We start from the raw sequence: 14351 nt of genomic DNA, 5'->3' as shown, positions 1-14351 counted from the left end.
AATGCCAATTCCTTTTTATGTATCTCTTCTAAATAAGGAAGATTTGCTTTACATGTCTCCATTAAGAAGTCTCACATGGCCTACAGATAGCTCTGAGCCAGTCAGCTCTCTAGCATATGAAGAGAGAAAGGAAGAAAGGGAAGGAAGGGAGGGAGGAAGGAAAGATCCCTAGATGGAAACAGGAAAGGACACACACCCACACACTTATACACATATCTATTTCCTTATTCCCTTTTAGTCAATCCTTTTCCAGTAAAAACTCAACTCATAAAAGTGAACTTTTCTCCATGTAAAAACTCATTACATGAGAATGGGAATCGAAATGTCCTGCACAAACTGCCCGTTTCTTAGGATTTCTCTGAAGATTCTGCAGCCCTGAGTCATATCCCCTCTGAGATGGCTCCTGTGGAACTCTCTTAGGACAGGATATGGGCTCCTAGGATTACTTTTGCTCCTTGAAATCATAGCGGTTATGTCTTCTTTCTTTTTCCCCTCCTTTCCTTTTGACTCAAAGGTCTGTATGGTCACTGACATTTCATTACTCTTCCAAACCCCCATTTCCTCTCCCCTTCTTTCCTTGATTTTCTTTCTTCTTGGCTCTTTGCACCACATGTCAAAAACAGTGGGTGGGTGGAAGCAAGTGAGATGAGAAAATGCCAGGAAGAGTAGAGAAGCAGTAATATAGTAACACGAACCTTGCCTGAGAAGAGCCCTCAGTCTCAGGGCACAGTTAGCTTATCTGTGAGTGGAAAGCAGCTCACCCTAAGCTTTGTCAACTTGTCATTAGAGCCTGGACATCCCAGGGGCCACTCCTGCAAGTCCTGGAGGAAATGCTGCCACCCTGTCGTCTCTTCTCTGGTCAAGCTATGGCGCTCAGGATTGGATCTGATAAGTCTCTGGCCACTTTTTCATTGTCTTGTGATCTAACTAAACCCAAGGATGGCCCTAATGGGATATTTCCTTAGTTGATCAACCAGAAAGGCTACAAAATGACTTTTGCAACCATCTCTTTTTTCCAAAAAAAGCAAGAATATAATGTGACGCACTTTTTCAAATGAGGTTACTTCTGTGACAGCCATCCCTCAGAATGAAAGTAGGCAGCCAAAGAGAGTCTGGTGCTGAGGAAACCTTAGGTTAAAGTGGCCAGATCTCCTGCTCCTCCCAACACAGATCTTCAAAGGGGGTCCAACTACAGTGAGTACAAGAACATCAGACACAATGTCTCAAAAGTGAAAAGAGGGATTTAGAATTCGTGCTTTTTTTTAAAGTTTCTTCAAATTGTACTTTTCTATACTGATGAATTATTTTATAGCTATTTACCAGGCTTCTCTGTTCATGGAATTCTCAGGGCAAGAATGCTGGAGTAGGTAGCCATTCCCTTCTCCAGGGTATCTTCCCCAACCCAAGGATCAAACCCAAGTCTCCTGCATTGCATTGCAGGTGGATTCATTATTGTCTGAGTTACCAGGAAAACATATATATATATATATACAGATGAATTTATTTTATAGTGATTTACCAATTTTTACCTAAATACATTAAATTTTTATTCTAGAAGTGACTACAAAACACATCCCAGAGGGTTGCTACTGACTCTCCATTGAGGGGTAAGTGAAGTGAAGGCTACTTGTGATGGTGACCACAACAACCCTCTCACAGCCTCTTGTTTTAGGAACCTATGGGCTTTAGGGGAAACGGATCCTATTTAAGCAAAAAAAGAACCCTTTTTCAAGGATAATTATTTTGTCCAATCCTCATTTTGCACAAGTCTTTCTCAGAATTGACATTTCCCCGAAAGTGGCAAAGTGCTCAGCTCAATGTCAAGTGCAGCGAAGCCTTCTATTTTCCTTAAAGCAAAAAGGTTTCAAATATATTTTACCATCCTGACAGCAGTGACAAATGGGACTTCAACTCAAATGAATTACAGATGGGCTTTCTGAATCACATAAAACTCTATGTAAATAGAGAACCACCAACACTTTTTTTTAATGTCAGGAATACTCTTAGGACTTTTTTAACATTTGTTTAAAAAAAAAAACAATTACTAGCTCCCATCTCTTCATTACTTTTTTCATTTATTAATGGAAGTAGAGTGAGGCAGGATGCAGGAGTAAGGAAGCAGAAGGAAGAAATCAACGTCAGGAAAACAAGAAGTTCCTTGATCAGGTGACAGTGCCAAGGACACAGCGTGGTCACAAGCAAAATCCTCAGACCATACTGCTTGTCTGAGGAATGGATAAGCAGAGTTCAGCAAACTTTTTCTGCAAAGGATCAGGTAATAAATATTTTAGGCTTAGTGGACAATGGCGGAGAAGGCAATGGCAAGCCACTCCAGTACTATTGCCTAGAAAATCCCATGGATGGAGGAGCCTGGTAGGCTGCAGTCCGTGGGGTGGCTAAGGGTCGGACACGACTGAGCGACTTCACTTTCACTTTTCACTTTCACACATTGGAGAGGGAAATAGCAACCCACTCCAGTGTTCTTACCTGAAGAATCCCAGGGACGGGGGAACCTGGTGGTCTTCCGTCTATGGGGTCACACAGTCAGACACGACTGAAGTGACTTAGCAGCAGCAGTGGACAATGGAGTCTCAGCTGCAATTACTCAACTCTGTAGAGTGAGAGCAGCCAAACACTAGGCAAATGAGTGGGCAAGGCCATGTCAAATAAAACTTTTTTCAAAAGGAGGTGGCCAGATGTGCCCCCCAAGCCAGATTTTTAGACCCCTGAATTACTGCATGACACATTTTTTAAAAATAGTGTTTGATGGCACGTGAAAAGATGCTCAGCCTTGCTAATCATCAGGGGAAAAGTGCAAATCAAAACTACAGTGTCAGGACTTCCCTGGTGGTGCAGTGGATAAGAATCATCTGCCAGTGGAGGGGACATGGGTTCAATCCCTGATCCGGGGAGATTCCACATGCCGCAGAACAAGTAAGCCCATGATGTACCACAACTACCGAACCTGAGCCTTAGGGCACAAAAGCCACAACTGCTGAGCCCCTGAGTGGGAACTACTGAAGCACGTGCACTCTAGAGCCCATGCTCTGAAACAAGAAAAGCCGCCACAATGAGAAGCCCACACAACACAACAAAGAGTAGCCCCTGCTCATCACAACCAGAGAAAGCCCACACACAGCAACAAAGACCCAGCACGGCCAAAACAATAATAAACCAATAAAACTGCCAAACAGAAAACTACAATGAGTCATCATCACCTCACACCTGTCAGAATGGCCATCACCAAAAAGAATAACAAACAACAAAGTTTGGTGAGGATGTGGAGAAAAGGGAACCCTCATACACTGTTGATGGGAATGAAAATTGGTGCTGTCACTGTGGGAAACAGCATGGAGGTGTCTCAAAAAACTAAAAATAGAACTACTCTATGACCCAGCAATTTCACTCCTATATCAAAAAAAAAAACACTAACTCAAAAAGATGCATTCACCCAACATTCTTACCGGCATTATTTACAAGTGCCAAGATATAGAAGCAACCTAAGTGCGTCCATCAACAAATGAATTGAGAAAGAAGATGTGTTTATATGCATACACAACGAAATACTACTCAGCCATAAAAAAGAAGGAAGTTTTGTCACTTGCAGAAGTACAGATGGACCTGGAGGGCATTATGCTAAATGAAACAAGCCAGACAAAGACGAACACTGTATGATGTCACTTGTGTGAGGAATCTAAAAATACAACAAACCAGTAAATACAACAAAAATAAGCATACTCACCAATAGAGAGAGTAAACTAGCGGTTACCAGTGGAGGTGGGTGAAATATAGGGGTGGGGGAGTAGAAGGAACAAACTATTGGATGTAAGATAGACTATGAGGATGTATTGTACGACATGGGGGATACAGCCAACTAGTAAGTTCCAAGGTCATTTTAAAGCAGGATGCAAGAGAAGGTACAGGGAAATGCTTCCTCCCATCAGGCTCCTCCCATAATTAATGGCATTAGTGATAAGGACTGAGGGATGTGGGACCTTAATTCCCTGACCAGGGATTAAACCCATGTCCCCTGCATTGGAAGTGCAGAGTCTTAACCACTGAACCACCAGGGAAGTCCAGAGGCTTTAAAAAGAGGATCTGGAATGAGCAATTCCTTTATCCAAATGAAACATTCTATAAACGGGAAGGAGGATAAGCAGATATTTTCAGTCAGGAAGCCCTCTCCTTCAAACATGCTACCTTGATGAGTGCCAATCATTTCCCTGAAAAAGTAGACCCCCCCACTACAGTTCATGATGGCAGAAAGTTCAAATTTTTTTAAGTTGAAGCTCTTGTCTTCATATCCAGATGTCCAGAACATCAAGAAGTTTAGAACAAGGTGCATCCTGCACACACATCCCAACCACTTCTCCAGGACTGTACATTAAGGGCTGCTTGGGGTTACACTCCAAGGCCAAATTTGCCCATTACTCCAGGTGTTTCTTGACTTCCTACTTTTGCATTCCAGTCCCCTATAATGAAAAGGACATCTTTTTTGGGTGTTAGTTCTAAAAGGTCTTGTAGGTCTTCATACAACCGTTCAACCTCGGCTTCTTCAGTGTTACTGGTTGGGGCATAGGCTTGGATTACTGCAATATTGAATGGTTTGCCTTGGAAATGAACAGAGATCATTCTGTCGTTTTTGAGACTGCATCCAAATACTGCCTTTTGGACTCTTTCGTTGACCATGATGGCTACTCCATTTCTTCTAAGGGATTCCTGCCCACAGTAGTAGATATAATGGTCATCTGAGTTAAATTCACCCATTCCAGTCCATTTTAGTTCACTGATTCCTAGAATGTCTATGTTCACTCTTGCCATCTGTTTGACCACTTCCAATTTGCCTTGATTCATGGACCTAACATTCCAGGCTCCTATGCAGTATTGCTCTTTACAGCATCGGACCTTGCTTCTATCACCAGTCACATCCACAACTGGGTGTTGTTTTTGCTTTGGCTCCATCCCTTCATTCTTTCTGGAGTTATTTCTCCACTGATCTCCAGTAGCACATTGGGCACCTACCGACCTGGGGAGTTCCTCATTCAGTATCCTATCATTTTGCCCTTTCATACTGTTCATGGGGTTCTCAAGGCAAGAATACCAAAGTGGTTTGCCATTCCCTTCTCCAGTGGACCACATTCTGTCAGACCTCTCCACCGACCCTACCGTCTTGGGTGTCCCCACACCGCATGGCTTAGTTTCACTGAGTTAGACAAGGCTGTGGTCCATGTGATCAGATTGACTAGTTTTCTGTGATTATGATTTCAGTGTGTCTGCGCTCTGATGCCCTCTCGCAATACCTACTGTCTTATTTGAGTTTCTCTTACCTTGGTCATGGGGTATCTCTTCAAGGCTGCTCCAGCAAAGCACAGCTGCTGCTCCTTACCTTGGATGAGGGGTATCTCCTCACGGCCACCCCTCCTGACCCTGAACGTGGAGTAGCTCCTCTCAGCCCTCCTGCACCCACGCAGCCTCCGCTACTTGGACAGAATGAAGCAGGGCAAAGGCTAATAGAGTTTTGCCAAGAGAACGCACTGGTTATAGCAAACACCCTCTTCCAACAACACAAGACAAGACTCTACACATGGACATCACCAGATGGTCAACACCGAAATCAGATTGATTATATTCTTTGCAGCCAAAGATGGAGAAGCTCTATACAGTTAGCAAAAACAAGACGGGGAGCTGACTGTGGCTCAGATCATGAACTCCTTATTGCCAAATTCAGACTGAAATTGAAGAAAGTAGGGAAAACCACTAGACCATTCAGATATGACCTAAATCAAATCCCTTATGATTATATAGTGGAAGTGAAAAAGAGATTTAAGGGACTAGGTCTGATAGACAGAGTGCCTGATGAACTATGGGCGAAGGTTTGTGACATTGTACAGGAGACAGGGATCAAGACCATTCCCATGGAAAAGAAATGCAAAAAAGCAAAATGGGTGTCTGAGGAGGCCTTACAAATAGCTGTGAAAAGAAGAGAAGTGAAAAGCAAAGGAGAAAAGGAAAGATATAAGCATCTGAATGCAGAGTTCCAAAGAAGAACAGGGAGAGATAAGAAAGCCTTCCTCAGAGATCAATGCAAAGAAATAGAGGAAAACAACAGAATAGGAAAGACTAGAGATCTCTTCAAGAAAATTAGAGATTTCAAGGGAACATTTCATGCAAAGATGGGCTCAATAAAGGACAGAAATGGTATGGACCTAACAGAAGCAGAAGATATTAAGAAGAGGTGGCAAGAATACACAGAAGAACTGTACAAAAAAGATCTTCATGACCAAGATAATTACGATGGCGTGATCACTCACCTAGAGACAGAAATCTTGGAATGTGAAGTCAAGTGGGCCTTAGAAAGCATCACTATGAACAAACCTAGTGGAGGTGATGGAATTCCACTTGAGCTATTTCAAATCCTGAAAGATGATGCTGTGAAAGTGCTAAATTCAATATGCCAGCACATTTGGAAAACTCAGCAGTGGCCACAGGACTGGAAAAGGTCAGTCTTCATCCCAATCACAAAGAAAGGCAATGCCAAAGAATGCTCAAATTACCACACAATTGCACTCATCTCACACGCTAGTAAAGTCATGCTCAAAATTCTCCAAGCCAGGCTTCAGCAATACGTGAACCGTGAACTTTCCGATGTTCAAGCTGGTTTTAGAAAAGGCAGAGGAACCAGAGATCAAATTGCCAACATCCGCTGGATCATGGAAAAAGCAAGAGAATTCCAGAAAAACATCTATTTCTGCTTCATTGACTATGCCAAAGCCTTAGACTGTGTGGATCACAATAAACTGTGGAAAACTCTGAAAGAGATGGGAATACCAGACCACCTGACTGCCTCTTGAGAAACCTGTATGCAGGTCAGGAAGCAACAGTTACAACTGGACATGGAACAACAGACTGGTTCCAAATAGGAAAAGGAGTGCGTCAAGGCTGTATACTGTCACCCTGCTTATTTAACTTATATGCAGAGCACATCATGATGAATGCTGGGCTGGAAGAAGCACACGCTGGAATCAAGATTGCCGGGAGAAATATCAATAACCTCAGATATGCAGATGACACCACCCTTATGGCAGAAAGTGAAGAGGAACTAAAGAACCTCTTGATGAAAGTGAAAGAGGAGAGTGAAAAAGTGGCTTGAAGCTCAACATTCAGAAAACTAAGATCATGGCATCTGGTCCCATCACTTCATGGGAAATAGATGGGGAAACAGTGGAAACAGTGTCAGACTTTATTTTGGGGGCTCCAAAGTCACTGCAGATGGTGATTGCAGCCATGAAATTAAAAGACGCTTATTCCTTGGAAGGAAAGTTATGACCAACCTAGACAGCATATTAAAAAGCAGAGACATTACTTTGCCAACAAAGGTCCATCTAGTCAAGGCTATGGTTTTTCCCGTGGTCATGTATGGATGTGAGAGTTGGACTGTGAAGAAAGCTGATCGCCAAAGAATTGATGCTTTTGAACTGTGGTGCTGGAGAAGACTCTTGAGAGTCCCTTGGACTACAAGGAGATCCAACCAATTCATCCTAAAGGAGATCAGTCCTGGGTGTTCATTGGAAGGACTGATTTTGAAGCTGAAACTGCAATACTTTGGCCACCTCATGCGTCGAGTTGACTCACTGGAAAGACTCTGATGCTGGGAGGGATTGGGGGTAGGAGGAGACGGGGACCACAGAGAATGAGATGGCTGGATGGCATCACTGACTCGATGGACGTGAGTTGAGTGAACTCCGGGAGTTGGTGATGGACAGGGAGGCCTGGCGTGCTGCAATTCATGGGGTCTTAAAGAGTCGGACACGACTGAGCAACTGAACTGAACTGAACTGGGGTTACACTATGAATGCAGAGACTTTTGATGGAGCTGGGATTATGCAGTTTGGGGATGGGGGCACAGGGTGGAGTTAGCGATGTTGCCTCAGTGGCTCCTGGCCCATTAAGGGCGCTCTCTTACCTCCGTGGCAAGGAGAAGACATCTTTGGAATTTAAACTGCCCTTTGTGGAGTTCAGCATGGGCCAACAGGCAGCCAGGCAGATTCCTTTACAGCAATAGTGTCCCAGTTAAAAAAAAAAAAAATGCCCAAACCGAAGCACATACATGGCTTCTCAGTCACAAAAGGAAGATGAAGGCAAGACCTGTGACCTCCAGTTCCCAAACTCACAGCTCTGTGCTCTTTCTGGTCAGCACAACCTTACTCTTTAAACATACAAGCTGTATCTCTTAAAAATGTTCAGCCTTCAGCCGACCACATTTAATCAGAAGGAATTCTAAGCCCCTGGCTCCATGCCCTTCACAGCAATGACCTTGGAGGCACCCAGAGAGCATGTGCGTCCAGGGCCTTATTTCCTGGCAAAGGCAATGACAGCCTCAAAGTTTGGGCTCATAAACTCCTCACTAAAAACTCTGTCTGACCTCACCTGAAGCACTGTGATTTTAAAGCTTTGCACAAGCCTTTTCACAGAACCATTTGGTTTTGCTAAAGGGATGGAGGTGGGAAGAGAGGTGCTTTCCCTTGACAAGCCACAGGAGAGCAGCATGGAATTAGGCCACTGGCCTCCCAGCCAAGCACTGAAACTAGGGAGCAGACCAGGGTTAAGACTGTGACCGTGATAAAGGATGATAATCGCCACCACAGGCAAGAGGATCTTTTTCTAATTAAACTCTCCTTTACCTCCTGGGAGAAGTGTTGCTGAGCCAAAAGCCCCAGGACCAAGCGAGCTGAGAGAGAACTGCAAAAGAAAAATAACCACACGAATGAGATCTCTAGCTCCAAGGAGGACATCACAGTGCAATGCCTCCGGTTGGAAAGGAGGTCTCGAGTGGGAGATATACATGCCCATGGGCATCTTGGCAGTCCCAGGTGGTAGCCTCACACAGCCTCAGCTTTGCCTCAGCGTCCAAACCACGAGGCTGCGTACACAAAAGCACGTGAGAGTGCTCATGTACACTGATGTTGCCGGGATTCAAGGGAGGGGCCAAAATGCATATGAGACATACAGGGAGAATGCACCAGGAAGGGAAGCCAGAGGCGTGTGCTGCAGATTGAGCACTTGGCCCAGAATCTGCCCGAATGTTCCTGGGACCAGAGCAGGCAGCCTGTGGGCAGGGCGATTCGTCTGTGACTCCAGGCTACCTCCCCATCAGCCTTTACTCCACCCTCCTCATGCCCCCGGCCCTCACTGTCTTCATGCAGTTTCCCTCTGAGGCAGCCCTCTTCCTAAGCAAGTCCAGAGGACGTTCCCCTTCTCTGTCAGAACATATTCTCTGAAGCTGTATTTCTCCTAGGACCTGGTCCTGTGTCAGCAAGTTTTTCTGATCAACTGACCTCTATTAGACATTACTTTGCTCACAAAGGTCCGTCTAGTCAAAGATATGGTTTTTCCAGTAGTCATGTATGGATGTGAGAGTTGGACCATAAAGAAAGCTGAGCACCAAAGAATTGATGCTTTTGAATTGTGGTGTTGGATAAGATTCTTGAGAGTCCCTTGGACTGCAAGGAGATCCAACCAGTCCATCCTAAAGGAAATCAGTCCTGAATATTCATTGGAAGGACTGACGTTGAAGCTGAAACTCCAATACTTTGGCCACCTGATGCAAAGACCTGACTCATTGGAAAAGACCCTGATGCTGGGAAACATTGAAGGCAGGAGGAGAAGGGGATGACAGAGGATGAGATGGTTGGATGGCATCATCAACTCGATGGACATGAGTTTGAGCAAGCTCCGGGAGTTGGTGATGGAGAGGGAAGCCTGGCATGCTGCAGTCCATGGGGTCACAGAGTCGGACACGACTGAGCGACTGAACTGACTGACCTCTGTTAACAGGTAATGATGAGGATAAGTTTCTTCTGTAAAGAGCTTTACTTATTAACAGGGACTTTCAGCATCAATTCTTTAACTAAAAACTGTGACTCAAATGCTCAGAACTGCAAATACGTACTCAGACTGAGAAAGTGCGAACACAGTCATCCACTGAAACAAAAACCACACATTAGGCATGAAGCTTCGAGGGGTCACACCTTTACGTCTCGTGAACGTTAATGAGTCCCTTCTCCAATTCACAGCTAAAGAACAGCATGTACCTGCATAACACATGAGCTCAGTTGCTCAGTCGTGTCCAACTCTGTGGCCCCATGGGCTGTAGCCCACTAGGCTCATTTGTCCATGGAATTTTTCAGTCGGGGATACTGGAGTGGGTTGCCATTTCCTGTGCCAGAGGCTCTTTCCAACCCCGGGATTGAATCCAAGTCTCTTGAATTTCCGGCACTGGCAAGCAGATTCTTTACTATTAGCCCCACCTGGGAAGCATGTATGATACATACACATTATATTTGTTTTTCTTTTTTAAAAATTTTGCTTCTGAAAAGATGAGTGTTCTGTGTATCTTGATGGTTAACTTCGTGAGGAAAGCACATTTCCCTGTAATACTTAGAAGCTAGAGTGTAGAACTAAAAAGAGAAAATCAGAAGACCCATCTTTGATTCAAAAAGATCCCACCTGGACTAGAGGATACACTGAGGCATGTTTACCGGGTGAAGGAAAATATCAGAGTGAGGGAGATGGAAGGATAGATGGATGGATAGTTAGACAACCAACAATGAGGGTAAACTCAGACACAGCATCCTCAGCAGACTACAAAGGATGTGGAAAGATGAGGAGACAGATTAGAATATGCCTTCCTACCATCAGGGCAAATTCTTTTTTAGATATCAAAATTACCTAAAACTAAAGGATCTCCCAAAGGGTCTCTCTTAGTAAGTGATATTCCTCACAGCAACACTGTTAAAGGACTGAAAACTAGTTGATTACATTAGCATGATTTCTCTCTTCCCCTTTCTTTAGATTATGTAACAATTTTTTTCATGGTCATTAATAAAGATCAGACAAAAAGTCATTCCTTTTGACTGCAGAAGACAGACTCCAAGGCACATCTGAGAGTTAGAGGTAAGAGTAGCCCCGGGTGAAGGATCAGTGGGAGGAATAAAGAGTCAAAATGAACATCTCTCTATGCAGACTTAAGATCCCTAAGACACACACACAGCTCAGGGGTAGAGCTGGGGCAAGGAACCTATGCATATTCTTCAATGTACAGCACTAGTGGATTCTGAAAAGGACTGTTGCTGAATTGTGTGTAAGTGAAAATGAAGCTTCCCAAATTGTATGCCTGTATGTTCTCTCTCCCACCATTTCTTCATCAAGTTCATCTAATCACATGAATGTGGAAGCACAAACTGGAAACAAAATTAGTTTAAAGATATGTCTATCCTGGAAGTAGAAATATCATATGACATCCTTTACATGTGGAATCTAAAAAGAAATGATACAAATGAACTTACTTACAAAACAGAGTCTCACAGACTTAGAGAACAAACTTACGGTTGCCGGGGGAGGGGGGCAGAAATGCGGGGAAGGATAGTTAGGGAGTTTGAGATGAACATGTACACACGAGTGCTCACTCAGCCATGTTCAACTCTTTACGACCCCCATGGATTATACTCTGCCAGGATCTTCTGTGCATGGGATTGTCTGGGCAAGAACACTGGAGTGGGATACCATTTCCTCCTCCAGTAGATCTTCCCAACCCGGGGATCAAACCCATGTGTCCTGTGTCTCCTTCATTGACAGGCAGACGCTTTACCACTCAGCCACGTGGGAAGCCCTAGACATGCACACGCTGTTATACTCAAAATGAATAACCAACAAAGTCCTACTGTATAGCACATGGAATTCTGCTCAGTGTTACAAGGCAGCCTAGATGGGAGGGGAGTCTGAGGAAAATGGATACATGTATATGCATGGCTGAGTCCCTTTCTCTATCCACATGAAACTATCACAACATTGCTAATCAGCTATACCCCAATACAAAACAAAAAGTTTTTTTTAATAAATTAAAAAATACAAATCTATCTATAAGTGTGGAGCTGAAAATATTCAAAATAGGATTGAGTGACTACCCACTTCCACCAAAGGACTTGATGATTTCCTGTGTTCTAGGTCAACTCTACAAACCGTGATGTCATTAAGTCCTACACACATAGGGTTTGTAAGATTGCTCCTTGCAATGTCTCTTTGAGTATCAGGATAAATCAATTGTTCTCTATTTCTCATGCTTAGCCGGCTGAAAATCTTAATACTAAATGAGGGAATCAACAGAGTGACTACACTTTACCAGCAAAACCCAGACTTTCTTTTATCAGAGCCAGGGTTTGCCTTACAAGAGTGCCGCCTAGTGTCTATCTGTAGAACTGCACACAATTTGTCTTACATTGAGGACCTAGATTATTTGTGTTGTGGGACAGAAGAGCCTTGCTTTATGCAATCACAAAGAGTCAGACACAACTTAGTTATGAAACAACAAAGTTTCTAGGGGGCTTCCCTTGTGGCTCAGTGGTAAAGAATCCTCCTGTCAATGCAGAAAAACTCGGGTTCAGTCCCTCGTTGGGAAGATCCCCAGGAGAAGGAAATGGCAATCCGCTCCAGCATTCTTGCCTGGCAAATCCCAAGGACAGAGGAGCCTGGCATGCTACAGTCGATGGGGTCACAAAAGAGTCAGGTATGACATAGAGATTAAACAACAACAGAATTTATAGGCAGACATGATTTTGCGAATCAAATTATATTCTACTTGATTTCTGCCTATTTCAAACATGCTTTCACATCGAAAGGGCCCCTGACACATAATAAAGATCACAGTTTAAAATATAGCAGGGGACTTCTGTGGTGGTCCAGTGGTTAAGAATCTACCTGCCAATGCATGGGACACTGGTTTAATCCCTAGTCTAGGAAGATTCCACATGCCACAGATCAACTAAGCCTGGATGCCACAACCAGAGAAACCCATGCATTCTGGAGCTGATGCTCCACAAGAGAAGCCACCAGCATGAGAAGCCCAAGCACCACAACTGGAGCGTAGCCCCTGCTCGCCCCAACTAGAGAGAGACTTTGCACAGCAGTGAAGACCCAGCGCAGCCAAAAATAAATATTTCACTTAGAAATGCAATTATTTAAAAATATATGAATAGAAAAACAATGACACTAATTAACTTGTTCACAAAACAGAAACAGACTGACAGACAAGAAACAAACTTACCATTCCAAAGAGGAAAGAAGGGGAGGGATAAATTAGGAGCTTGGGATTAAAAGACACACACTACTTTATACAAAATATATAAACAAGATCCTACTGTATAGCATAAGGAACTATACTCAACATCTTGCAATAACCTATAAAGAATCTGCAAAAGAAAAAAAAAATATATATATATATAACTGAATCACTTTGCTGTACAGCAGAACACAATGTTGTAAATCAAATATATCTCAATTAAAAATAATTTAAAATTTTTAAAGAGAGCCAAGCATAGCGTTCAGGCCTTCCAGTCTCCAGGGACACAGAGTCAAACTCTTCCAAGAACTCTCTCCCCATATTGTGCTCCAGTCCCTCCAGGCCCTGAGTCCTTGGTTCAGCAGTTCAACCAGCATCCAGTCACGCATGAGACACTGGTCTTCAAGCTTAGCCTTTCTGAGTGGTTCCCTCAGAAACCACCCCCTCACTTGGCTCAGAAGGTACGGAAGGAGGTAAAACGTCAAGGTATTCTCTACTCCTTATAAAGTAACTCTGACCTATCTTCTAATAAATTCTAGCTTTCTGTTATAAAGCCAGTGGGTCCAGTCAGTGGATCAATCAATTTGGCCATTTTTTCCACAGCTGTCATCCTGGTCTGAAGCCTCACCCCCTCATGCTGAGCAGCAGCGGCCATGGGGTGGTTTTCCATGTCCTCTGGTGTATTCATTTTCTGTTGTTGCTGTAAACAAATTACCATGAACTTGACGGCTTAAAACAGCACACACTTCTTATATTAACCTAGATAGTATATTAAAAAGCAGAGACATTACTTTGCCAACCAAGGTCCGTCTAGTCAAGGCTATGGTTTTTCCAGTGGTCATGTATGGATGTGAGAGTTGGACTGTGAAGAAAGCTGATCGCTGAAGAATTGATGCTTTTGAACTGTGGTGTTGGAGAAGACTCTTGAGAGTCCCTTGGACTGCAAGGAGATCCAACCAGTCCATTCTAAAGGAGATCAGTCTTGGGTGTTCATTGGAAGGACTGATGCTAAAGCTGAAACTGCAATACTTTGGCCACCTCATGTGACGAGTTGACTCACTGGAAAAGACTCTGATGCTGGGAGGGATTGGGGGCGGGAGGAGAAGGGGACGACAGAGGATGAGACAGCTGGATGGCATCACCGACTCTACTGACATGAGTTTGAGTGAACTCCGGGAGTTGGTGATGGACAGGGAGGCCTGGCGTGCTGTGATTCATGGGGTCGCAGAGAGTCGGA

Source organism: Moschus berezovskii, chromosome 9, assembly GCF_049115385.1.
Source record: "Moschus berezovskii isolate FMDL1 chromosome 9, NW_MosBer_1.0, whole genome shotgun sequence".
Taxonomy (NCBI): Eukaryota; Metazoa; Chordata; class Mammalia; order Artiodactyla; family Moschidae; genus Moschus; species Moschus berezovskii.
This window is presented reverse-complemented; position numbering follows the sequence as displayed.